Raw genomic sequence first — 26,964 nt, forward strand, 5'->3', positions numbered from 1 at the left:
TATTCTTTTTCCCAATATAGGCCTCTTAGCGGTCAGAATGTCCAATTGCAGTTTCTACAGAAAGAGTGTTTCAGAACGGCTCCATCAAATGTAAGGTTCAAATCAGTTAGTTGAATGGACAGAACAGAAAGAAGTTTCACAGAATGCTTCTGTGTAGTTTATAATTGAATATATTCCTTTTTCCACTATTACCCTATTAGCGCTCCGAATGTCCACTTGCATTTTCTACAGAAAGAGTGTTCAGAACTGCGCAATCAAAAGTATGGTTTAATTCTGTTAGCTGAATGCACATATCAGAAATAAGTTTCACACAATGCTGCTGTGTAGTTTTTATTTGAAGATATTATTTTTCCCAATGTAGGCCTCTTAGCGCTCAGAATGTCCAATTGCAGTTTCTACAGAAAGAGTGTTTCAGAACGGCTCAATCAAAAGTAAGTTTCAAATCTGTTAGTTGAATGCACAGAACAGAAAGAAGCTTCATACAATGCTTCTGTATAGTTTATATTTGAACATATTCCTTTTTCCATTATTACACACTTAGCGCTCCGAATGTCCAGTGGCATTTTCTACAGTCAGAGTGTTTCAAAACTGCTCAATCAAAAGTATGGTTTAACTCTGTTAGCTGAATGCTCAGATCAGAAAGAAGTTTCACAGAATGCTTCTGTGTAGTTTATATTTGAATATATTCCTTTTTCCACTACGACCCTCTTAGCGCTCCAAATGTCCAGTTGCATTTTCTACAGAAAGAGTGTTCAGAACTGCTCAATCAAAAGTATGGTTTAACTTTGTTAGCTGAATGCACAGATCAGAAAGAAGTTTCACAGAATGATTCTGTGTAGTTTATATTTGAAGATATTCCTTTTTCCACTATTACCCACTTAGCGCTCCAAATGTCCTGTTGCATTTTCTACAGAAAGAGTGTTTCATAACTGCTCAATCAAAAGTATGGTTTAGCTCTGTTAACTGAATGCACAGATCAGAAATAAGTTTCACAGAATGCTTCTGTGTAGTTTTTATTTGAACATATTCTTTTTCCCAATGTAGGCCTCTTAGCACTCAGAATGTCCAATTGCAGTTTCTATAGAAAGAGTGATTCAGAACGGCTCAATGAAAAGTAAGGTTCATCTCTTTTAGTTGAATGCACAGAACAGAAAGAAGTTTCACAGAATGCTTCTGTGTAGTATTTAGTTGAAGATATTCCTTTTTTGACTATTACCCACTTAGCGCTCCGAATGTCCACTGGCAGTTTCTACACAAAGAGTGTTTCAGAACTGCTCCTTCAAAAGTAAGGCTAAATTGTGTTAGTTGAATTCAGAGAACAGAAAGGAGTTCCAGAGAATGCTTCTGTGTAGCTTTTATTTGGAGATATTCCTTTTTCCTCTATTACAATCTTAGCGCTCCGAAGGTCCACTTGCATTTTCTACACAAAGAGTGTTTCATAACTGCTCAATCAAAAGTATGGTTTAGCTCTGTTAACTGAATGCATAGATAAGAAATAAGTTTCACAGAATGCTTCTGTGTAGTTTTTATTTGAAGATATTCTTTTTCCCAATGTAGGCCTCTTAGCGCTTAGAATGTCCAATTGCAGTTTCTAAAGAAAGAGTGTTTCAGAACGGCTCAATCAAAAGTAAGGTTCAACTCTGTTAGTTGAATGCACAGAACAGAAAGAAATTTCACAGAATGCTTCTGTGTAGTTTATATTAGAATATATTCCTTTTTCAACTATTACCATCTTAGCGCACCGTATGTCCACTTGCATATTCTACAGAAATAGTGTTCAGAACGGCTCAATCAAAAGTATGGTTTTACTATGTTAGTTGAATGCACAGATCAGAAAGAAGTTTCACAGAATGCTTCTGTGTAGTTTTTATTTGTAGATATTCTATTCCCCAATATACTCCTCTTAGCGGTCAGAATGTCCAATTGCTGTTTCTACAGAAAGAGTGTTTCAGAACGGCTCCATCAAAAGTAAGGTTCAACTCAGTTAGTTGAATGGACAGAACAGAAAGAAGTTTCACAGAATGCTTCTGTGTAGTTTATAATTGAATATAATCCTATTTCCACTATTACCCTATTAGCGCTCCGAATGTCCACTTGCATTTTCTACAGAAAGAGTGTTCAGAACTGCTCAATCAAAAGTATGGTTTAACTCTGTTAGCTGAATGCACAGATCAGAAATAAGTTTCACAGAATGATTCTGTGTAGTTTATATTTGAAGATATTCCTTTTTCCACTATTACCCACTTAGCGCTCCAAATGTCCAGTTGCATTTTCTACAGAAAGAGTGTTTCAGAACTGCTCAATCAAAAGTATGGTTTAACTCTGTTAGCTGAATGCACAGATCAGAAAGAAGTTTCACAGAATGATTCTGTGTAGTTTATATTTGAACATATTACTTTTTCCAGTATAACCCTCTTAGCGCTCAGAATGTCCAATTGCAGTTTCTATAGAAAGACTGTTTCAGAACGGCTCAATGAAATGTAAGGTTCACCTCTTTTAGTTGAATGCACAGAACAGAAAGAAGTTTCACAGAATGCTTCTGTGTAGTATTTAGTTGAAGATATTCCTTTTTTGACTATTACCCACTTAGCGCTCCGAATGTCCACTGGCAGTTTCTACACAAAGAGAGTTTCAGAACTGCTCCTTCAAAATTAAGGCTAAACTCTGTTAGTTGAATGCAGAGAACAGAAAGGAGATTCAGACAATGCTTCTGTGTAGTTTTTATTGGGAGATATTCCTTTTTCCTCTATTACAATCTTTGCGCTCCCAAGGTCCACTTGCATTTTCTACACAAAGAGTCTTTCATAACTGCTGAATCAAAAGTATGGTTTAGCTCGGTTAACTGAATGCACAGATCAGAAATAAGTTTCACAGAATGCTTCTATGTAGTTTTTATTTGAAGATATTCTTTTTCCCAATGTAGGCCTCTTAGCGCTTAGAATGTCCAATTGCAGTTTCTACAGAAAGAGTGTTTCAGAACGGCTCAATCAAAAATAAGGTTCAACTCTGTTAGTTGAATGCACAGAAGAGAAAGAAGTTTCATAGAATGCTTCTGTGTAGTTTATATTTGAATATATTCCTTTTTCCACTACTACCCTCTTAGCGCTCCAAATGTCCAGTTGCATTTTCTACAGAAACAGTGTTCAGAACTGCTCAATCAAAAGTATGGTTTAACTCTGTTAGCTGAATGCACAGATCAGAAATTAGTTTCACAGAATGCTTCTGTGTAGTTTTTATTTGAAGATATTTTATTCCCAATGTAAGCCTCTTAGCGCTTAGAATGTCCAATTGCAGTTTCTACAGAAAGATTGTTTCAGAACGGCTCAATCAAAAATAAGGTTCAACTCTGTTAGTTGAATGCACAGAAGAGAAAGAAGTTTTATACAATGCTTCTGTGTAGTTTATATTTGAATATATATCTTTTTCCACTACTACCCTCTTAGCGCTCCAAATGTCCAGTTGCATTTTCTACAGAAAGAGTGTTCAGAACGGCTCAATCAAAAGTATGGTTTAACTCTGTTAGCTGAATGCACAGATCAGAGAGACGTTTCACAGAATGATTCTGTGTAGTTTATATTTGAAGATATTCTTTTTCCACTATTACCCACTTAGCGCTCCAAATGTCCAGTAGCATTTTCTACAGCAAGAGAGTTTCAGAACTGCTCAATCAAAAGTATGGTTTAACTCTGTTAGCTGAATGCACAGATCAGAAAGAAGTTTCACAGAATGCTTCTGTGTAGTGTTTATATGGAAATAAGCTTTATACCAATATAGGCCTCTTAGCGCTCAGAATGTCCAACTGCAGTTTCTATAGAAAGAGTGTTTCAGAACGGCTCAAAGAAAAGTAAGGTTCACCTCTTTTAGTTGAATGCACAGAAGAGAAAGAAGTTTCACAGAATGCTTCTGTGTAGTATTTAGTTGAAGATATTCCTTTATTGACTATTACCCACTCAGCGCTCCGAATGTCCACTGGCAGTTTCTACACAAAGAGTTTTTCAGAACTGCTCCTTCAAAAGTAAGGCTAAACTCTGTTAGTTGAATTCAGAGAACAGAAAGGAGTTTCAGAGAATGCTTCTGTGTAGTTTTTATTTGGAGATATTCCTTTTTCCTCTATTACAAGCTTAGCGCTCCGAAGGTCCACTTGCATTTTATACCCAAAGAGTGTTTCATAACTGCTCAATCAAAGTATGGTTTAGCTCTGTTAACTGAATGCACAGATCAGAAATAAGTTTCACAGAATGCTTCTGTGTAGTTTTTATTTGAAGATATTCTTTTTCCCAATGTAGGCCTCTTAGCGCTTAGAATGTCCAACTGCAGTTTCTAAAGAAAGAGTGTTTCAGAACGGCTCAATCAAAAGTAAGGTTCAACTCTGTTAGTTGAATGCACAGAACAGAAAGAAGTTTCACAGAATGCTTCTGTGTAGTTTATATTTGAATATATTCCTTTTTCAACTATTACCCTCATAGCGCACCGTATGTCCACTTGCATATTCTACAGAAAGAGTGTTCAGAACGGCTCAATCAAAAATATGCTTTTACTCTGTTAGTTGAATGCAGAGATCAGAAAGAAGTTTCACAGAATGCTTCTGTGTAGTTTTTATTTGTAGATATACTTTTTCCCAATATAGGCCTCTTAGCGGTCAGAATGTCCAATTGCAGTTTCTACAGAAAGAGTGTTTCAGAACGGCTCCATCAAAAGTAAGGTTCAACTCAGTTAGTTGAATGGACAGAAAAGAAAGAAGTTTCACAGAATGCTTCTGTGTAGTTTATAGATGAATATTTACCTTTTTCCACTATTACCCTATTAGCGCTCCGAATGTCCACTTGCATTTTCTACAGAAAGAGTGTTCAGAACGGCTCAATCAAAAATAAGGTTCAACTCTGTTAGTTCAATGCACAGAAGAGAAAGAAGTTTCATACAATGCTTCTGTGTAGTTTATATTTGAACATATTCCTTTTTCCATTATTACCCATTTAGCGCTCCGAATGTCCAATTGCATTTTCTACAGACAGAGTGTTTCAAATCTGCTCAATCAAAAGTATCGTTTAACTCTGTTAGCTGAATGCTCAGATCAGAAAGAAGTTTCACAGAATGCTTCTGTGTAGTTTATATTTGAATATATTCCTTTTTCCACTACTACCCTCTTAGCGCTCCAAATGTCCAGTTGCATTTTCTACAGAAAGAGTGTTCAGAACTGCTCAATCAAAAGTATGGTTTAACTCTGTTAGCTGAATGCACAGATCAGAAAGAAGTTTCACAGAATGATTCTCTGTAGTTAATATTTGAAGATATTCCTTTTTCCACTATTACCCTCTTAGCGCTCCGAATCTCCATTTTCATTTTCTACAAAAAGAGGGTTTCAGAACGGCTCAATGAAAACTAAGGTTCAACTCTTTTAGTTGAATGCACAGAAGAGAAAGAAGTTTCACAGAATGCTTCTGTGTAGTATTCAGTTGAAGATATTACTTTTTCGACTATTACCGTCTTAGCGCTCCGAGTGTCCACTGGCAGTTCCTACACAAAGAGTGTTTCAGAACTGCTCCTTCAAAAGTAAGGCTCAGCTCTGTTAGTTGAATGCAGAGAACAGAAAGGAGTTTCAGAGAATGCTTCTGTGTAGTTTTTATTTGGAGATATTACTTTTTCCACTATTACAATCTTAGCGCTCCGAATGTCCACTTGCATTTTCTACAGAAAGAGTGTTTCAGAACGGCTCAATGAAAACTAAGGTTCAACACTTTTACTTGAATGCACAGAACAGAAAGAAGTTTCACAGAATGCTTCTGTGTAGTTTTTATGCGTAGATATTCTTTTTCCCAATATAGGCCTCTTAGCGGTCAGAATGTCCAATTGCAGTTTCTACAGAAAGAGTGTTTCAGAACGGCTCCATCAAATGTAAGGTTCAAATCAGTTAGTTGAATGGACAGAACAGAAAGAAGTTTCACAGAATGCTTCTGTGTAGTTTATAATTGAATATATTCCTTTTTCCACTATTACCCTATTAGCGCTCCGAATGTCCACTTGCATTTTCTACAGAAAGAGTGTTCAGAACTGCGCAATCAAAAGTATGGTTTAATTCTGTTAGCTGAATGCACATATCAGAAATAAGTTTCACACAATGCTGCTGTGTAGTTTTTATTTGAAGATATTATTTTTCCCAATGTAGGCCTCTTAGCGCTCAGAATGTCCAATTGCAGTTTCTACAGAAAGAGTGTTTCAGAACGGCTCAATCAAAAGTAAGTTTCAAATCTGTTAGTTGAATGCACAGAACAGAAAGAAGCTTCATACAATGCTTCTGTATAGTTTATATTTGAACATATTCCTTTTTCCATTATTACACACTTAGCGCTCCGAATGTCCAGTGGCATTTTCTACAGTCAGAGTGTTTCAAAACTGCTCAATCAAAAGTATGGTTTAACTCTGTTAGCTGAATGCTCAGATCAGAAAGAAGTTTCACAGAATGCTTCTGTGTAGTTTATATTTGAATATATTCCTTTTTCCACTACGACCCTCTTAGCGCTCCAAATGTCCAGTTGCATTTTCTACAGAAAGAGTGTTCAGAACTGCTCAATCAAAAGTATGGTTTAACTTTGTTAGCTGAATGCACAGATCAGAAAGAAGTTTCACAGAATGATTCTGTGTAGTTTATATTTGAAGATATTCCTTTTTCCACTATTACCCACTTAGCGCTCCAAATGTCCTGTTGCATTTTCTACAGAAAGAGTGTTTCATAACTGCTCAATCAAAAGTATGGTTTAGCTCTGTTAACTGAATGCACAGATCAGAAATAAGTTTCACAGAATGCTTCTGTGTAGTTTTTATTTGAACATATTCTTTTTCCCAATGTAGGCCTCTTAGCACTCAGAATGTCCAATTGCAGTTTCTATAGAAAGAGTGATTCAGAACGGCTCAATGAAAAGTAAGGTTCATCTCTTTTAGTTGAATGCACAGAACAGAAAGAAGTTTCACAGAATGCTTCTGTGTAGTATTTAGTTGAAGATATTCCTTTTTTGACTATTACCCACTTAGCGCTCCGAATGTCCACTGGCAGTTTCTACACAAAGAGTGTTTCAGAACTGCTCCTTCAAAAGTAAGGCTAAATTGTGTTAGTTGAATTCAGAGAACAGAAAGGAGTTCCAGAGAATGCTTCTGTGTAGCTTTTATTTGGAGATATTCCTTTTTCCTCTATTACAATCTTAGCGCTCCGAAGGTCCACTTGCATTTTCTACACAAAGAGTGTTTCATAACTGCTCAATCAAAAGTATGGTTTAGCTCTGTTAACTGAATGCATAGATAAGAAATAAGTTTCACAGAATGCTTCTGTGTAGTTTTTATTTGAAGATATTCTTTTTCCCAATGTAGGCCTCTTAGCGCTTAGAATGTCCAATTGCAGTTTCTAAAGAAAGAGTGTTTCAGAACGGCTCAATCAAAAGTAAGGTTCAACTCTGTTAGTTGAATGCACAGAACAGAAAGAAATTTCACAGAATGCTTCTGTGTAGTTTATATTAGAATATATTCCTTTTTCAACTATTACCATCTTAGCGCACCGTATGTCCACTTGCATATTCTACAGAAATAGTGTTCAGAACGGCTCAATCAAAAGTATGGTTTTACTATGTTAGTTGAATGCACAGATCAGAAAGAAGTTTCACAGAATGCTTCTGTGTAGTTTTTATTTGTAGATATTCTATTCCCCAATATACTCCTCTTAGCGGTCAGAATGTCCAATTGCTGTTTCTACAGAAAGAGTGTTTCAGAACGGCTCCATCAAAAGTAAGGTTCAACTCAGTTAGTTGAATGGACAGAACAGAAAGAAGTTTCACAGAATGCTTCTGTGTAGTTTATAATTGAATATAATCCTATTTCCACTATTACCCTATTAGCGCTCCGAATGTCCACTTGCATTTTCTACAGAAAGAGTGTTCAGAACTGCTCAATCAAAAGTATGGTTTAACTCTGTTAGCTGAATGCACAGATCAGAAATAAGTTTCACAGAATGATTCTGTGTAGTTTATATTTGAAGATATTCCTTTTTCCACTATTACCCACTTAGCGCTCCAAATGTCCAGTTGCATTTTCTACAGAAAGAGTGTTTCAGAACTGCTCAATCAAAAGTATGGTTTAACTCTGTTAGCTGAATGCACAGATCAGAAAGAAGTTTCACAGAATGATTCTGTGTAGTTTATATTTGAACATATTACTTTTTCCAGTATAACCCTCTTAGCGCTCAGAATGTCCAATTGCAGTTTCTATAGAAAGACTGTTTCAGAACGGCTCAATGAAATGTAAGGTTCACCTCTTTTAGTTGAATGCACAGAACAGAAAGAAGTTTCACAGAATGCTTCTGTGTAGTATTTAGTTGAAGATATTCCTTTTTTGACTATTACCCACTTAGCGCTCCGAATGTCCACTGGCAGTTTCTACACAAAGAGAGTTTCAGAACTGCTCCTTCAAAATTAAGGCTAAACTCTGTTAGTTGAATGCAGAGAACAGAAAGGAGATTCAGACAATGCTTCTGTGTAGTTTTTATTGGGAGATATTCCTTTTTCCTCTATTACAATCTTTGCGCTCCCAAGGTCCACTTGCATTTTCTACACAAAGAGTCTTTCATAACTGCTGAATCAAAAGTATGGTTTAGCTCGGTTAACTGAATGCACAGATCAGAAATAAGTTTCACAGAATGCTTCTATGTAGTTTTTATTTGAAGATATTCTTTTTCCCAATGTAGGCCTCTTAGCGCTTAGAATGTCCAATTGCAGTTTCTACAGAAAGAGTGTTTCAGAACGGCTCAATCAAAAATAAGGTTCAACTCTGTTAGTTGAATGCACAGAAGAGAAAGAAGTTTCATAGAATGCTTCTGTGTAGTTTATATTTGAATATATTCCTTTTTCCACTACTACCCTCTTAGCGCTCCAAATGTCCAGTTGCATTTTCTACAGAAACAGTGTTCAGAACTGCTCAATCAAAAGTATGGTTTAACTCTGTTAGCTGAATGCACAGATCAGAAATTAGTTTCACAGAATGCTTCTGTGTAGTTTTTATTTGAAGATATTTTATTCCCAATGTAAGCCTCTTAGCGCTTAGAATGTCCAATTGCAGTTTCTACAGAAAGATTGTTTCAGAACGGCTCAATCAAAAATAAGGTTCAACTCTGTTAGTTGAATGCACAGAAGAGAAAGAAGTTTTATACAATGCTTCTGTGTAGTTTATATTTGAATATATATCTTTTTCCACTACTACCCTCTTAGCGCTCCAAATGTCCAGTTGCATTTTCTACAGAAAGAGTGTTCAGAACGTCTCAATCAAAAGTATGGTTTAACTCTGTTAGCTGAATGCACAGATCAGAGAGACGTTTCACAGAATGATTCTGTGTAGTTTATATTTGAAGATATTCTTTTTCCACTATTACCCACATAGCGCTCCAAATGTCCAGTAGCATTTTCTACAGCAAGAGAGTTTCAGAACTGCTCAATCAAAAGTATGGTTTAACTCTGTTAGCTGAATGCACAGAAGAGAAAGAAGTTTCACAGAATGCTTCTGTGTAGTATTTAGTTGAAGATATTCCTTTATTGACTATTACCCACTTAGCGCTCCGAATGTCCACTGGCAGTTTCTACACAAAGAGTTTTTCAGAACTGCTCCTTCAAAAGTAAGGCTAAACTCTGTTAGTTGAATTCAGAGAACAGAAAGGAGTTTCAGAGAATGCTTCTGTGTAGTTTTTATTTGGAGATATTCCTTTTTCCTCTATTACAAGCTTAGCGCTCCGAAGGTCCACTTGCATTTTATACCCAAAGAGTGTTTCATAACTGCTCAAAGTATGGTTTAGCTCTGTTAACTGAATGCATAGGTCAGAAATAAGTTTCACAGAATTCTTCTGTGTAGTTTTTATTTGAAGATATTCTTTTTCCCAATGTAGGCCTCTTAGCGCTTAGAATGTCCAATTGCAGTTTCTAAAGAAAGAGTGTTTCAGAACGGCTCAATCAAAAGTAAGGTTCAACTCTGTTAGTTGAATGCACAGAACAGAAAGAAGTTTCACAGAATGCTTCTGTGTAGTTTATATTAGAATATATTCCTTTTTCAACTATTACCCTCTTAGCGCACCGTATGTCCACTTGCATATTCTACAGAAATAGTGTTCAGAACGGCTCAATCAAAAGTATGATTTTACTCTTTTAGTTGAATGCACAGATCAGAAAGAAGTTTCACAGAATGCTTCTGTGTAGTTTTTATTTGTAGATATTCTTTTCCCCAATATAGTCCTCTTAGCGGTCAGAATGTCCAATTGCTGTTTCTACAGAAAGAGTGTTTCAGAACGGCTCCATCAAAAGTAAGGTTCAACTCAGTAAGTTGAATGGACAGAACAGAAAGATGTTTCACAGAATGCTTCTGTGTAGTTTATAATTGAATATAATCCTTTTTCCACTATTACCCTATTAGCGCTCCGAATGTCCACTTGCATTTTCTACAGAAAGAGTGTTCAGAACTGCTCAATCAAAAGTATGGTTTAACTCTGTTAGCTGAATGCACAGATCAGAAATAAGTTTCACAGAATGATTCTGTGTAGTTTATATTTGAAGATATTCCTTTTTCCACTATTACCCACTTAGCGCTCCAAATGTCCAGTTGCATTTTCTACAGAAAGAGTGTTTCAGAACTGCTCAATCAAAAGTATGGTTTAGCTCTGTTAACTGAATGCACAGATCAGAAATAAGTTTCACAGAATGCTTCTGTGTAGTTTTTATTTGAACATATTCTTTTTCCCAATGTAGGCCTCTTAGCACTCAGAATGTCCAATTGCAGTTTCTATAGAAAGAGTGATTCAGAACGGCTCAATGAAAAGTAAGGTTCATCTCTTTTAGTTGAATGCACAGAACAGAAAGAAGTTTCACAGAATGCTTCTGTGTAGTATTTAGTTGAAGATATTCCTTTTTTGACTATTACCCACTTAGCGCTCCGAATGTCCACTGGCAGTTTCTACACAAAGAGTGTTTCAGAACTGCTCCTTCAAAAGTAAGGCTAAATTGTGTTAGTTGAATTTAGAGAACAGAAAGGAGTTCCAGAGAATGCTTCTGTGTAGTTTTTATTTGGAGATATTCCTTTTTCCTCTATTACAATCTTAGCGCTCCGAAGGTCCACTTGCATTTTCTACACAAAGAGTGTTTCATAACTGCTCAATCAAAAGTATGGTTTAGCTCTGTTAACTGAATGCATAGATAAGAAATAAGTTTCACAGAATGCTTCTGTGTAGTTTTTATTTGAAGATATTCTTTTTCCCAATGTAGGCCTCTTAGCGCTTAGAATGTCCAATTGCAGTTTCTAAAGAAAGAGTGTTTCAGAACGGCTCAATCAAAAGTAAGGTTCAACTCTGTTAGTTGAATGCACAGAACAGAAAGAAGTTTCACAGAATGCTTCTGTGTAGTTTATATTAGAATATATTCCTTTTTCAACTATTACCATCTTAGCGCACCGTATGTCCACTTGCATATTCTACAGAAATAGTGTTCAGAACGGCTCAATCAAAAGTATGGTTTTACTATGTTAGTTGAATGCACAGATCAGAAAGAAGTTTCACAGAATGCTTCTGTGTAGTTTTTATTTGTAGATATTCTATTCCCCAATATACTCCTCTTAGCGGTCAGAATGTCCAATTGCTGTTTCTACAGAAAGAGTGTTTCAGAACGGCTCCATCAAAAGTAAGGTTCAACTCAGTTAGTTGAATGGACAGAACAGAAAGAAGTTTCACAGAATGCTTCTGTGTAGTTTATAATTGAATATAATCCTATTTCCACTATTACCCTATTAGCGCTCCGAATGTCCACTTGCATTTTCTACAGAAAGAGTGTTCAGAACTGCTCAATCAAAAGTATGGTTTAACTCTGTTAGCTGAATGCACAGATCAGAAATAAGTTTCACAGAATGATTCTGTGTAGTTTATATTTGAAGATATTCCTTTTTCCACTATTACCCACTTAGCGCTCCAAATGTCCAGTTGCATTTTCTACAGAAAGAGTGTTTCAGAACTGCTCAATCAAAAGTATGGTTTAACTCTGTTAGCTGAATGCACAGATCAGAAAGAAGTTTCACAGAATGATTCTGTGTAGTTTATATTTGAACATATTACTTTTTCCAGTATAACCCTCTTAGCGCTCAGAATGTCCAATTGCAGTTTCTATAGAAAGACTGTTTCAGAACGGCTCAATGAAATGTAAGGTTCACCTCTTTTAGTTGAATGCACAGAACAGAAAGAAGTTTCACAGAATGCTTCTGTGTAGTATTTAGTTGAAGATATTCCTTTTTTGACTATTACCCACTTAGCGCTCCGAATGTCCACTGGCAGTTTCTACACAAAGAGAGTTTCAGAACTGCTCCTTCAAAATTAAGGCTAAACTCTGTTAGTTGAATGCAGAGAACAGAAAGGAGATTCAGACAATGCTTCTGTGTAGTTTTTATTGGGAGATATTCCTTTTTCCTCTATTACAATCTTTGCGCTCCCAAGGTCCACTTGCATTTTCTACACAAAGAGTCTTTCATAACTGCTGAATCAAAAGTATGGTTTAGCTCGGTTAACTGAATGCACAGATCAGAAATAAGTTTCACAGAATGCTTCTATGTAGTTTTTATTTGAAGATATTCTTTTTCCCAATGTAGGCCTCTTAGCGCTTAGAATGTCCAATTGCAGTTTCTACAGAAAGAGTGTTTCAGAACGGCTCAATCAAAAATAAGGTTCAACTCTGTTAGTTGAATGCACAGAAGAGAAAGAAGTTTCATAGAATGCTTCTGTGTAGTTTATATTTGAATATATTCCTTTTTCCACTACTACCCTCTTAGCGCTCCAAATGTCCAGTTGCATTTTCTACAGAAACGGTGTTCAGAACTGCTCAATCAAAAGTATGGTTTAACTCTGTTAGCTGAATGCACAGATCAGAAATTAGTTTCACAGAATGCTTCTGTGTAGTTTTTATTTGAAGATATTTTATTCCCAATGTAAGCCTCTTAGCGCTTAGAATGTCCAATTGCAGTTTCTACAGAAAGATTGTTTCAGAACGGCTCAATCAAAAATAAGGTTCAACTCTGTTAGTTGAATGCACAGAAGAGAAAGAAGTTTTATACAATGCTTCTGTGTAGTTTATATTTGAATATATATCTTTTTCCACTACTACCCTCTTAGCGCTCCAAATGTCCAGTTGCATTTTCTACAGAAAGAGTGTTCAGAACGTCTCAATCAAAAGTATGGTTTAACTCTGTTAGCTGAATGCACAGATCAGAGAGACGTTTCACAGAATGATTCTGTGTAGTTTATATTTGAAGATATTCTTTTTCCACTATTACCCACTTAGCGCTCCAAATGTCCAGTAGCATTTTCTACAGCAAGAGAGTTTCAGAACTGCTCAATCAAAAGTATGGTTTAACTCTGTTAGCTGAATGCACAGATCAGAAAGAAGTTTCACAGAATGCTTCTGTGTAGTGTTTATATGGAAATATTCTTTATACCAATATAGGCCTCTTAGCGCTCAGAATGTCCAATTGCAGTTTCTATAGAAAGAGTGTTTCAGAACGGCTCAAAGAAAAGTAAGGTTCACCTCTTTTAGTTGAATGCACAGAAGAGAAAGAAGTTTCACAGAATGCTTCTGTGTAGTATTTAGTTGAAGATATTCCTTTATTGACTATTACCCACTTAGCGCTCCGAATGTCCACTGGCAGTTTCTACACAAAGAGTTTTTCAGAACTGCTCCTTCAAAAGTAAGGCTAAACTCTGTTAGTTGAATTCAGAGAACAGAAAGGAGTTTCAGAGAATGCTTCTGTGTAGTTTTTATTTGGAGATATTCCTTTTTCCTCTATTACAAGCTTAGCGCTCCGAAGGTCCACTTGCATTTTATACCCAAAGAGTGTTTCATAACTGCTCAATCAAAGTATGGTTTAGCTCTGTTAACTGAATGCATAGGTCAGAAATAAGTTTCACAGAATGCTTCTGTGTAGTTTTTATTTGAAGATATTCTTTTTCCCAATGTAGGCCTCTTAGCGCTTAGAATGTCCAATTGCAGTTTCTAAAGAAAGAGTGTTTCAGAACGGCTCAATCAAAAGTAAGGTTCAACTCTGTTAGTTGAATGCACAGAACAGAAAGAAGTTTCACAGAATGCTTCTGTGTAGTTTATATTAGAATATATTCCTTTTTCAACTATTACCCTCTTAGCGCACCGTATGTCCACTTGCATATTCTACAGAAATAGTGTTCAGAACGGCTCAATCAAAAGTATGATTTTACTCTTTTAGTTGAATGCACAGATCAGAAAGAAGTTTCACAGAATGCTTCTGTGTAGTTTTTATTTGTAGATATTCTTTTCCCCAATATAGTCCTCTTAGCGGTCAGAATGTCCAATTGCTGTTTCTACAGAAAGAGTGTTTCAGAACGGCTCCATCAAAAGTAAGGTTCAACTCAGTAAGTTGAATGGACAGAACAGAAAGATGTTTCACAGAATGCTTCTGTGTAGTTTATAATTGAATATAATCCTTTTTCCACTATTACCCTATTAGCGCTCCGAATGTCCACTTGCATTTTCTACAGAAAGAGTGTTCAGAACTGCGCAATCAAAAGTATGGTTTAACTCTGTTAGCTGAATGCACAGATCAGAAATAAGTTTCACAGAATGATTCTGTGTAGTTTATATTTGAAGATATTCCTTTTTCCACTATTACCCACTTAGCGCTCCAAATGTCCAGTTGCATTTTCTACAGAAAGAGTGTTTCAGAACTGCTCAATCAAAAGTATGGTTTAGCTCTGTTAACTGAATGCACAGATCAGAAATAAGTTTCACAGAATGCTTCTGTGTAGTTTTTATTTGAACATATTCTTTTTCCCAATGTAGGCCTCTTAGCACTCAGAATGTCCAATTGCAGTTTCTATAGAAAGAGTGATTCAGAACGGCTCAATGAAAAGTAAGGTTCATCTCTTTTAGTTGAATGCACAGAACAGAAAGAAGTTTCACAGAATGCTTCTGTGTAGTATTTAGTTGAAGATATTCCTTTTTTGACTATTACCCACTTAGCGCTCCGAATGTCCACTGGCAGTTTCTACACAAAGAGTGTTTCAGAACTGCTCCTTCAAAAGTAAGGCTAAATTGTGTTAGTTGAATTTAGAGAACAGAAAGGAGTTCCAGAGAATGCTTCTGTGTAGTTTTTATTTGGAGATATTCCTTTTTCCTCTATTACAATCTTAGCGCTCCGAAGGTCCACTTGCATTTTCTACACAAAGAGTGTTTCATAACTGCTCAATCAAAAGTATGGTTTAGCTCTGTTAACTGAATGCATAGATAAGAAATAAGTTTCACAGAATGCTTCTGTGTAGTTTTTATTTGAAGATATTCTTTTTCCCAATGTAGGCCTCTTAGCGCTTAGAATGTCCAATTGCAGTTTCTAAAGAAAGAGTGTTTCAGAACGGCTCAATCAAAAGTAAGGTTCAACTCTGTTAGTTGAATGCGCAGAACAGAAAGAAGTTTCACAGAATGCTTCTGTGTAGTTTATATTAGAATATATTCCTTTTTCAACTATTACCATCTTAGCGCACCGTATGTCCACTTGCATATTCTACAGAAATAGTGTTCAGAACGGCTCAATCAAAAGTATGGTTTTACTATGTTAGTTGAATGCACAGATCAGAAAGAAGTTTCACAGAATGCTTCTGTGTAGTTTTTATTTGTAGATATTCTATTCCCCAATATACTCCTCTTAGCGGTCAGAATGTCCAATTGCTGTTTCTACAGAAAGAGTGTTTCAGAACGGCTCCATCAAAAGTAAGGTTCAACTCAGTTAGTTGAATGGACAGAACAGAAAGAAGTTTCACAGAATGCTTCTGTGTAGTTTATAATTGAATATAATCCTATTTCCACTATTACCCTATTAGCGCTCCGAATGTCCACTTGCATTTTCTACAGAAAGAGTGTTCAGAACTGCTCAATCAAAAGTATGGTTTAACTCTGTTAGCTGAATGCACAGATCAGAAATAAGTTTCACAGAATGATTCTGTGTAGTTTATATTTGAAGATATTCCTTTTTCCACTATTACCCACTTAGCGCTCCAAATGTCCAGTTGCATTTTCTACAGAAAGAGTGTTTCAGAACTGCTCAATCAAAAGTATGGTTTAACTCTGTTAGCTGAATGCACAGATCAGAAAGAAGTTTCACAGAATGATTCTGTGTAGTTTATATTTGAACATATTACTTTTTCCAGTATAACCCTCTTAGCGCTCAGAATGTCCAATTGCAGTTTCTATAGAAAGACTGTTTCAGAACGGCTCAATGAAATGTAAGGTTCACCTCTTTTAGTTGAATGCACAGAACAGAAAGAAGTTTCACAGAATGCTTCTGTGTAGTATTTAGTTGAAGATATTCCTTTTTTGACTATTACCCACTTAGCGCTCCGAATGTCCACTGGCAGTTTCTACACAAAGAGAGTTTCAGAACTGCTCCTTCAAAATTAAGGCTAAACTCTGTTAGTTGAATGCAGAGAACAGAAAGGAGATTCAGACAATGCTTCTGTGTAGTTTTTATTGGGAGATATTCCTTTTTCCTCTATTACAATCTTTGCGCTCCCAAGGTCCACTTGCATTTTCTACACAAAGAGTCTTTCATAACTGCTGAATCAAAAGTATGGTTTAGCTCGGTTAACTGAATGCACAGATCAGAAATAAGTTTCACAGAATGCTTCTATGTAGTTTTTATTTGAAGATATTCTTTTTCCCAATGTAGGCCTCTTAGCGCTTAGAATGTCCAATTGCAGTTTCTACAGAAAGAGTGTTTCAGAACGGCTCAATCAAAAATAAGGTTCAACTCTGTTAGTTGAATGCACAGAAGAGAAAGAAGTTTCATAGAATGCTTCTGTGTAGTTTATATTTGAATATATTCCTTTTTCCACTACTACCCTCTTAGCGCTCCAAATGTCCAGTTGCATTTTCTACAGAAACGGTGTTCAGAACTGCTCAATCAAAAGTATGGTTTAACTCTGTTAGCTGAATGCACAGATCAGAAATTAGTTTCACAGAATGCTTCTGTGTAGTTTTTATTTGAAGATATTTTATTCCCAATGTAAGCCTCTTAGCGCTTAGAATGTCCAATTGCAGTTTCTACAGAAAGATTGTTTCAGAACGGCTCAATCAAAAATAAGGTTCAACTCTGTTAGTTGAATGCACAGAAGAGAAAGAAGTTTTATACAATGCTTCTGTGTAGTTTATATTTGAATATATATCTTTTTCCACTACTACCCTCTTAGCGCTCCAAATGTCCAGTTGCATTTTCTACAGAAAGAGTGTTCAGAACGGCTCAATCAAAAGTATGGTTTAACTCTGTTAGCTGAATGCACAGATCAGAGAGACGTTTCACAGAATGATTCTGTGTAGTTTATATTTGAAGATATTCTTTTTCCACTATTACCCACTTAGCGCTCCAAATGTCCAGTAGCATTTTCTACAGCAAGAGAGTTTCAGAACTGCTCAATCAAAAGTATGGTTTAACTCTGTTAGCTGAATGCACAGATCAGAAAGAAGTTTCACAGAATGCTTCTGTGTAGTGTTTATATGGAAATATTCTTTATACCAATATAGGCCTTTTAGCACTCAGAATGTCCAATTGCAGTTTCTATAGAAAGAGTGTTTCAGAACGGCTCAATGAAAAGTAAGGTTCACCTCTTTTAGTTGAATGCACAGAAGAGAAAGAAGTTTCACAGAATGCTTCTGTGTAGTATTTAGTTGAAGATATTCCTTTATTGACTATTACCCACTTAGCGCTCCGAATGTCCACTGGCAGTTTCTACACAAAGAGTTTTTCAGAACTGCTCCTTCAAAAGTAAGGCTAAACTCTGTTAGTTGAATTCAGAGAACAGAAAGGAGTTTCAGAGAATGCTTCTGTGTAGTTTTTATTTGGAGATATTCCTTTTTCCTCTATTACAAACTTAGAGCTCCGAATGTCCACTAGCATTTTCTACACAAAGAGTCTTTCATAACTGCTCAATCAAAAGTATTGTTTAGCTCTGTTAACTGAATGCACAGATCAGAAATAAGTTTCACAGAATGCTTCTGTGTAGTTTTTATTTGAAGATATTCTTTTTCCCAATGTAGGCCTCTTAGCGCTTAGAATGTCCAACTGCAGTTTCTAAAGAAAGAGTGTTTCAGAACGGCTCAATCAAAAGTAAGGTTCAACTCTGTTAGTTGAATGCACAGAACAGAAAGAAGTTTCACAGAATGCTTCTGTGTAGTTTATATTTGAATATATTCCTTTTTCAACTATTACCCTCATAGCGCACCGTATGTCCACTTGCATATTCTACAGAAAGAGTGTTCAGAACGGCTCAATCAAAAATATGCTTTTACTCTGTTAGTTGAATGCAGAGATCAGAAAGAAGTTTCACAGAATGCTTCTGTGTAGTTTTTATTTGTAGATATACTTTTTCCCAATATAGGCCTCTTAGCGGTCAGAATGTCCAATTGCAGTTTCTACAGAAAGAGTGTTTCAGAACGGCTCCATCAAAAGTAAGGTTCAACTCAGTTAGTTGAATGGACAGAACAGAAAGAAGTTTCACAGAATGCTTCTGTGTAGTTTATAGATGAATATTTACCTTTTTCCACTATTACCCTATTAGCGCTCCGAATGTCCACTTGCATTTTCTACAGAAAGAGTGTTCAGAACGGCTCAATCGAAAATAAGGTTCAACTCTGTTAGTTCAATGCACAGAAGAGAAAGAAGTTTCATACAATGCTTCTGTGTAGTTTATATTTGAACATATTCCTTTTTCCATTATTACCCATTTAGCGCTCCGAATGTCCAATTGCATTTTCTACAGACAGAGTGTTTCAAATCTGCTCAATCAAAAGTATCGTTTAACTCTGTTAGCTGAATGCTCAGACCAGAAAGAAGTTTCACAGAATGCTTCTGTGTAGTTTATATTTGAATATATTCCTTTTTCCACTACTACCCTCTTAGCGCTCCAAATGTCCAGTTGCATTTTCTACAGAAAGAGTGTTCAGAACTGCTCAATCAAAAGTATGGTTTAACTCTGTTAGCTGAATGCACAGATCAGAAAGAAGTTTCACAGAATGATTCTCTGTAGTTAATATTTGAAGATATTCCTTTTTCCACTATTACCCTCTTAGCGCTCCGAATCTCCATTTTCATTTTCTACAAAAAGAGGGTTTCAGAACGGCTCAATGAAAACTAAGGTTCAACACTTTTACTTGAATGCACAGAACAGAAAGAAGTTTCACAGAATGCTTCTGTGTAGTTTTTATGCGTAGATATTCTTTTTCCCAATATAGGCCTCTTAGCGGTCAGAATGTCCAATTGCAGTTTCTACAGAAAGAGTGTTTCAGAACGGCTCCATCAAATGTAAGGTTCAACTCTGTTAGTTGAATGCACAGAACAGAAAGAAGTTTCACAGAATGCTTCTGTGTAGTTTATAATTGAATATATTCCTTTTTCCTCTATTACCCTATTAGCGCTCCGAATGTCCACTTGCATTTTCTACAGAAAGAGTGTTCAGAACTGCGCAATCAAAAGTATGGTTTAATTCTGTTAGCTGAATGCACATATCAGAAATAAGTTTCACACAATGCTGCTGTGTAGTTTTTATTTGAAGATATTATTTTTCCCAATGTAGGCCTCTTAGCGCTCAGAATGTCCAATTGCAGTCTCTACAGAAAGAGTGTTTCAGAACGGCTCAATCAAAAGTAAGTTTCAAATCTGTTAGTTGAATGCACAGAACAGAAAGAAGCTTCATACAATGCTTCTGTATAGTTTATATTTGAACATATTCCTTTTTCCATTATTACACACTTAGCGCTCCGAATGTCCAGTGGCATTTTCTACAGTCAGAGTGTTTCAAAACTGCTCAATCAAAAGTATGGTTTAACTCTGTTAGCTGAATGCTCAGATCAGAAAGAAGTTTCACAGAATGCTTCTGTGTAGTTTATATTTGAATATATTCCTTTTTCCACTACGACCCTCTTAGCGCTCCAAATGTCCAGTTGCATTTTCTACAGAAAGAGTGTTCAGAACTGCTCAATCAAAAGTATGGTTTAACTTTGTTAGCTGAATGCACAGATCAGAAAGAAGTTTCACAGAATGATTCTGTGTAGTTTATATTTGAAGATATTCCTTTTTCCACTATTACCCACTTAGCGCTCCAAATGTCCTGTTGCATTTTCTACAGAAAGAGTGTTTCATAACTGCTCAATCAAAAGTATGGTTTAGCTCTGTTAACTGAATGCACAGATCAGAAATAAGTTTCACAGAATGCTTCTGTGTAGTTTTTATTTGAACATATTCTTTTTCCCAATGTAGGCCTCTTAGCACTCAGAATGTCCAATTGCAGTTTCTATAGAAAGAGTGATCCAGAACGGCTCAATGAAAAGTAAGGTTCATCTCTTTTAGTTGAATGCACAGAACAGAAAGAAGTTTCACAGAATGCTTCTGTGTAGTATTTAGTTGAAGATATTCCTTTTTTGACTATTACCCACTTAGCGCTCCGAATGTCCACTGGCAGTTTCTACACAAAGAGTGTTTCAGAACTGCTCCTTCAAAAGTAAGGCTAAATTGTGTTAGTTGAATTCAGAGAACAGAAAGGAGTTCCAGAGAATGCTTCTGTGTAGCTTTTATTTGGAGATATTCCTTTTTCCTCTATTACAATCTTAGCGCTCCGAAGGTCCACTTGCATTTTCTACACAAAGAGTGTTTCATAACTGCTCAATCAAAAGTATGGTTTAGCTCTGTTAACTGAATGCATAGATAAGAAATAAGTTTCACAGAATGCTTCTGTGTAGTTTTTATTTGAAGATATTCTTTTTCCCAATGTAGGCCTCTTAGCGCTTAGAATGTCCAATTGCAGTTTCTAAAGAAAGAGTGTTTCAGAACGGCTCAATCAAAAGTAAGGTTCAACTCTGTTAGTTGAATGCACAGAACAGAAAGAAGTTTCACAGAATGCTTCTGTGTAGTTTATATTAGAATATATTCCTTTTTCAACTATTACCATCTTAGCGCACCGTATGTCCACTTGCATATTCTACAGAAATAGTGTTCAGAACGGCTCAATCAAAAGTATGGTTTTACTATGTTAGTTGAATGCACAGATCAGAAAGAAGTTTCACAGAATGCTTCTGTGTAGTTTTTATTTGTAGATATTCTATTCCCCAATATACTCCTCTTAGCGGTCAGAATGTCCAATTGCTGTTTCTACAGAAAGAGTGTTTCAGAACGGCTCCATCAAAAGTAAGGTTCAACTCAGTTAGTTGAATGGACAGAACAGAAAGAAGTTTCACAGAATGCTTCTGTGTAGTTTATAATTGAATATAATCCTATTTCCACTATTACCCTATTAGCGCTCCGAATGTCCACTTGCATTTTCTACAGAAAGAGTGTTCAGAACTGCTCAATCAAAAGTATGGTTTAACTCTGTTAGCTGAATGCACAGATCAGAAATAAGTTTCACAGAATGATTCTGTGTAGTTTATATTTGAAGATATTCCTTTTTCCACTATTACCCACTTAGCGCTCCAAATGTCCAGTTGCATTTTCTACAGAAAGAGTGTTTCAGAACTGCTCAATCAAAAGTATGGTTTAACTCTGTTAGCTGAATGCACAGATCAGAAAGAAGTTTCACAGAATGATTCTGTGTAGTTTATATTTGAACATATTACTTTTTCCAGTATAACCCTCTTAGCGCTCAGAATGTCCAATTGCAGTTTCTATAGAAAGACTGTTTCAGAACGGCTCAATGAAATGTAAGGTTCACCTCTTTTAGTTGAATGCACAGAACAGAAAGAAGTTTCACAGAATGCTTCTGTGTAGTATTTAGTTGAAGATATTCCTTTTTTGACTATTACCCACTTAGCGCTCCGAATGTCCACTGGCAGTTTCTACACAAAGAGAGTTTCAGAACTGCTCCTTCAAAATTAAGGCTAAACTCTGTTAGTTGAATGCAGAGAACAGAAAGGAGATTCAGACAATGCTTCTGTGTAGTTTTTATTGGGAGATATTCCTTTTTCCTCTATTACAATCTTTGCGCTCCCAAGGTCCACTTGCATTTTCTACACAAAGAGTCTTTCATAACTGCTGAATCAAAAGTATGGTTTAGCTCGGTTAACTGAATGCACAGATCAGAAATAAGTTTCACAGAATGCTTCTATGTAGTTTTTATTTGAAGATATTCTTTTTCCCAATGTAGGCCTCTTAGCGCTTAGAATGTCCAATTGCAGTTTCTACAGAAAGAGTGTTTCAGAACGGCTCAATCAAAAATAAGGTTCAACTCTGTTAGTTGAATGCACAGAAGAGAAAGAAGTTTCATAGAATGCTTCTGTGTAGTTTATATTTGAATATATTCCTTTTTCCACTACTACCCTCTTAGCGCTCCAAATGTCCAGTTGCATTTTCTACAGAAACAGTGTTCAGAACTGCTCAATCAAAAGTATGGTTTAACTCTGTTAGCTGAATGCACAGATCAGAAATTAGTTTCACAGAATGCTTCTGTGTAGTTTTTATTTGAAGATATTTTATTCCCAATGTAAGCCTCTTAGCGCTTAGAATGTCCAATTGCAGTTTCTACAGAAAGATTGTTTCAGAACGGCTCAATCAAAAATAAGGTTCAACTCTGTTAGTTGAATGCACAGAAGAGAAAGAAGTTTTATACAATGCTTCTGTGTAGTTTATATTTGAATATATATCTTTTTCCACTACTACCCTCTTAGCGCTCCAAATGTCCAGTTGCATTTTCTACAGAAAGAGTGTTCAGAACGTCTCAATCAAAAGTATGGTTTAACTCTGTTAGCTGAATGCACAGATCAGAGAGACGTTTCACAGAATGATTCTGTGTAGTTTATATTTGAAGATATTCTTTTTCCACTATTACCCACATAGCGCTCCAAATGTCCAGTAGCATTTTCTACAGCAAGAGAGTTTCAGAACTGCTCAATCAAAAGTATGGTTTAACTCTGTTAGCTGAATGCACAGATCAGAAAGAAGTTTCACAGAATGCTTCTGTGTAGTGTTTATGTGGAAATATTCTTTATACCAATATAGGCCTCTTAGCGCTCAGAATGTCCAATTGCAGTTTCTATAGAAAGAGTGTTTCAGAACGGCTCAAAGAAAAGTAAGGTTCACCTCTTTTAGTTGAATGCACAGAAGAGAAAGAAGTTTCACAGAATGCTTCTGTGTAGTATTTAGTTGAAGATATTCCTTTATTGACTATTACCCACTTAGCGCTCCGAATGTCCACTGGCAGTTTCTACACAAAGAGTTTTTCAGAACTGCTCCTTCAAAAGTAAGGCTAAACTCTGTTAGTTGAATTCAGAGAACAGAAAGGAGTTTCAGAGAATGCTTCTGTGTAGTTTTTATTTGGAGATATTCCTTTTTCCTCTATTACAAGCTTAGCGCTCCGAAGGTCCACTTGCATTTTATACCCAAAGAGTGTTTCATAACTGCTCAAAGTATGGTTTAGCTCTGTTAACTGAATGCATAGGTCAGAAATAAGTTTCACAGAATTCTTCTGTGTAGTTTTTATTTGAAGATATTCTTTTTCCCAATGTAGGCCTCTTAGCGCTTAGAATGTCCAATTGCAGTTTCTAAAGAAAGAGTGTTTCAGAACGGCTCAATCAAAAGTAAGGTTCAACTCTGTTAGTTGAATGCACAGAACAGAAAGAAGTTTCACAGAATGCTTCTGTGTAGTTTATATTAGAATATATTCCTTTTTCAACTATTACCCTCTTAGCGCACCGTATGTCCACTTGCATATTCTACAGAAATAGTGTTCAGAACGGCTCAATCAAAAGTATGATTTTACTCTTTTAGTTGAATGCACAGATCAGAAAGAAGTTTCACAGAATGCTTCTGTGTAGTTTTTATTTGTAGATATTCTTTTCCCCAATATAGTCCTCTTAGCGGTCAGAATGTCCAATTGCTGTTTCTACAGAAAGAGTGTTTCAGAACGGCTCCATCAAAAGTAAGGTTCAACTCAGTAAGTTGAATGGACAGAACAGAAAGATGTTTCACAGAATGCTTCTGTGTAGTTTATAATTGAATATAATCCTTTTTCCACTATTACCCTATTAGCGCTCCGAATGTCCACTTGCATTTTCTACAGAAAGAGTGTTCAGAACTGCTCAATCAAAAGTATGGTTTAACTCTGTTAGCTGAATGCACAGATCAGAAATAAGTTTCACAGAATGATTCTGTGTAGTTTATATTTGAAGATATTCCTTTTTCCACTATTACCCACTTAGCGCTCCAAATGTCCAGTTGCATTTTCTACAGAAAGAGTGTTTCAGAACTGCTCAATCAAAAGTATGGTTTAGCTCTGTTAACTGAATGCACAGATCAGAAATAAGTTTCACAGAATGCTTCTGTGTAGTTTTTATTTGAACATATTCTTTTTCCCAATGTAGGCCTCTTAGCACTCAGAATGTCCAATTGCAGTTTCTATAGAAAGAGTGATTCAGAACGGCTCAATGAAAAGTAAGGTTCATCTCTTTTAGTTGAATGCACAGAACAGAAAGAAGTTTCACAGAATGCTTCTGTGTAGTATTTAGTTGAAGATATTCCTTTTTTGACTATTACCCACTTAGCGCTCCGAATGTCCACTGGCAGTTTCTACACAAAGAGTGTTTCAGAACTGCTCCTTCAAAAGTAAGGCTAAATTGTGTTAGTTGAATTTAGAGAACAGAAAGGAGTTCCAGAGAATGCTTCTGTGTAGTTTTTATTTGGAGATATTCCTTTTTCCTCTATTACAATCTTAGCGCTCCGAAGGTCCACTTGCATTTTCTACACAAAGAGTGTTTCATAACTGCTCAATCAAAAGTATGGTTTAGCTCTGTTAACTGAATGCATAGATAAGAAATAAGTTTCACAGAATGCTTCTGTGTAGTTTTTATTTGAAGATATTCTTTTTCCCAATGTAGGCCTCTTAGCGCTTAGAATGTCCAATTGCAGTTTCTAAAGAAAGAGTGTTTCAGAACGGCTCAATCAAAAGTAAGGTTCAACTCTGTTAGTTGAATGCACAGAACAGAAAGAAGTTTCACAGAATGCTTCTGTGTAGTTTATATTAGAATATATTCCTTTTTCAACTATTACCATCTTAGCGCACCGTATGTCCACTTGCATATTCTACAGAAATAGTGTTCAGAACGGCTCAATCAAAAGTATGGTTTTACTATGTTAGTTGAATGCACAGATCAGAAAGAAGTTTCACAGAATGCTTCTGTGTAGTTTTTATTTGTAGATATTCTATTCCCCAATATACTCCTCTTAGCGGTCAGAATGTCCAATTGCTGTTTCTACAGAAAGAGTGTTTCAGAACGGCTCCATCAAAAGTAAGGTTCAACTCAGTTAGTTGAATGGACAGAACAGAAAGAAGTTTCACAGAATGCTTCTGTGTAGTTTATAATTGAATATAATCCTATTTCCACTATTACCCTATTAGCGCTCCGAATGTCCACTTGCATTTTCTACAGAAAGAGTGTTCAGAACTGCTCAATCAAAAGTATGGTTTAACTCTGTTAGCTGAATGCACAGATCAGAAATAAGTTTCACAGAATGATTCTGTGTAGTTTATATTTGAAGATATTCCTTTTTCCACTATTACCCACTTAGCGCTCCAAATGTCCAGTTGCATTTTCTACAGAAAGAGTGTTTCAGAACTGCTCAATCAAAAGTATGGTTTAACTCTGTTAGCTGAATGCACAGATCAGAAAGAAGTTTCACAGAATGATTCTGTGTAGTTTATATTTGAACATATTACTTTTTCCAGTATAACCCTCTTAGCGCTCAGAATGTCCAATTGCAGTTTCTATAGAAAGACTGTTTCAGAACGGCTCAATGAAATGTAAGGTTCACCTCTTTTAGTTGAATGCACAGAACAGAAAGAAGTTTCACAGAATGCTTCTGTGTAGTATTTAGTTGAAGATATTCCTTTTTTGACTATTACCCACTTAGCGCTCCGAATGTCCACTGGCAGTTTCTACACAAAGAGAGTTTCAGAACTGCTCCTTCAAAATTAAGGCTAAACTCTGTTAGTTGAATGCAGAGAACAGAAAGGAGATTCAGACAATGCTTCTGTGTAGTTTTTATTGGGAGATATTCCTTTTTCCTCTATTACAATCTTTGCGCTCCCAAGGTCCACTTGCATTTTCTACACAAAGAGTCTTTCATAACTGCTGAATCAAAAGTATGGTTTAGCTCGGTTAACTGAATGCACAGATCAGAAATAAGTTTCACAGAATGCTTCTATGTAGTTTTTATTTGAAGATATTCTTTTTCCCAATGTAGGCCTCTTAGCGCTTAGAATGTCCAATTGCAGTTTCTACAGAAAGAGTGTTTCAGAACGGCTCAATCAAAAATAAGGTTCAACTCTGTTAGTTGAATGCACAGAAGAGAAAGAAGTTTCATAGAATGCTTCTGTGTAGTTTATATTTGAATATATTCCTTTTTCCACTACTACCCTCTTAGCGCTCCAAATGTCCAGTTGCATTTTCTACAGAAACGGTGTTCAGAACTGCTCAATCAAAAGTATGGTTTAACTCTGTTAGCTGAATGCACAGATCAGAAATTAGTTTCACAGAATGCTTCTGTGTAGTTTTTATTTGAAGATATTTTATTCCCAATGTAAGCCTCTTAGCGCTTAGAATGTCCAATTGCAGTTTCTACAGAAAGATTGTTTCAGAACGGCTCAATCAAAAATAAGGTTCAACTCTGTTAGTTGAATGCACAGAAGAGAAAGAAGTTTTATACAATGCTTCTGTGTAGTTTATATTTGAATATATATCTTTTTCCACTACTACCCTCTTAGCGCTCCAAATGTCCAGTTGCATTTTCTACAGAAAGAGTGTTCAGAACGTCTCAATCAAAAGTATGGTTTAACTCTGTTAGCTGAATGCACAGATCAGAGAGACGTTTCACAGAATGATTCTGTGTAGTTTATATTTGAAGATATTCTTTTTC

The sequence above is a fragment of the Symphalangus syndactylus genome, chromosome 6 (genome assembly GCF_028878055.3).
Source record: "Symphalangus syndactylus isolate Jambi chromosome 6, NHGRI_mSymSyn1-v2.1_pri, whole genome shotgun sequence".
Taxonomy (NCBI): domain Eukaryota; kingdom Metazoa; phylum Chordata; class Mammalia; order Primates; family Hylobatidae; genus Symphalangus; species Symphalangus syndactylus.